This window comes from Poecilia latipinna, unplaced genomic scaffold (genome assembly GCF_001443285.1).
Source record: "Poecilia latipinna isolate Pla-1442-1.1 unplaced genomic scaffold, P_latipinna-1.0 Scaffold4554, whole genome shotgun sequence".
Taxonomy (NCBI): Eukaryota; Metazoa; Chordata; class Actinopteri; order Cyprinodontiformes; family Poeciliidae; genus Poecilia; species Poecilia latipinna.
Window position 1 is genome coordinate 20507 of NW_015117170.1, and position 1374 is coordinate 21880.

Sequence of the window (1374 nt, forward strand, 5' to 3'; positions counted from 1 at the left end):
GATTATATTTAAAAAACTGTGCCCGTGGAATGTAAATCAAAACAGCTTTGAAGTCAAAATGTTTTTTTTCTGATTCCAAATAAACTAAAAAAAAATTTTTTTTTTAAATCTAAACGCAACCTAAATAGAATCGAATGAATTATTTTCCAACAATCCATTAATCACTAACGGAGGCCTCAGAGAGTCATTTTTAAGTTTCTATGATGAATTTACAGCTATTTATAAATAACAAGCGCATCGTTATTACCTCCTGTTCCTAGCATGTAAAAACTTCGTCTATTCAGAGTTTCTAGTAAAGTCAGAGGTGGACAAAAGTATCTTAAAGAACATCCTCTAAACAAAACAACCCAGAAACTGTGCTTTAGTTCAGTTCACAAAACCCAATGTTCATATTCAAATGAGTCTTATGGTACAAAGCTATTCTCTTAAAAGGAAAACTAATTTGATGTCCTTGACTGTGTAGGTATTTTTCTATATTAGCCTCTGATTACTGGCACATTATATTGACGTTTTGGTTATTGGTTTAACTTCTAAATGCACTGAACGCCATGTTTTCTAATCATACTGAACCCTAACCCTAAGTGATTTTCTAAACCTATGTTAATCCAGGTTTAAGGCAAATATTCTAACATTCTAAGCTCAGGTTTAAAAGTTTGGTAACACTTTATTTGAAGGGGGTTGAATAAGACTGACATGACACTGTCATAACTCCTGTCATGAACATCAATAAGCCTTCATGAATATTTATGACTGTTGTCATAAAGTGTCATTCGGTAAATTATGACACTTTTAATACAAAGTTGACATTATTCAAAATGTCTTTATTATGACAACTTGACATTAACCAAGAAATTATTACTGATATAAATTTGTTATAAAAGTATTACTGATTGCACTTTAAAAATTAGGTAACTTTATGTTATTAAAGGTAAAGTTGAAACAGTAATGATGTCTTAGTTAATGTCAAGTTGTCATAACAAAGACATTTTGAATAATGTCAACTTCATATTAAAAGTGTCATAATTTACCGAATGACGCTTTATGACAACAGTCATACATATTCATGAAGGCTTATTCATGTTCATGACAGGTGTTATGTCATGTTTATGAAAGTGTCATGACAGTCTTATTCAACCCCCTTCAAATAAAGTGTTACCAAAAGTTTTGGTTTTGATAAATATAATTAGAAAAGCTTAGAATTTGCTAAGCTTTTCTATATATTTTAATATATTCTCTTTTTATGTCTTTCCACTGAAAGGACAGCAGGTCCAGTACGTGTGTGTTCCTTTCTCAGGATAAAGTTACTCACGGAGGTTTTGTTGCTGTTACATATGTTAGTTTCTTTGTTTTTCAGTACTACACACTCAGAACTTC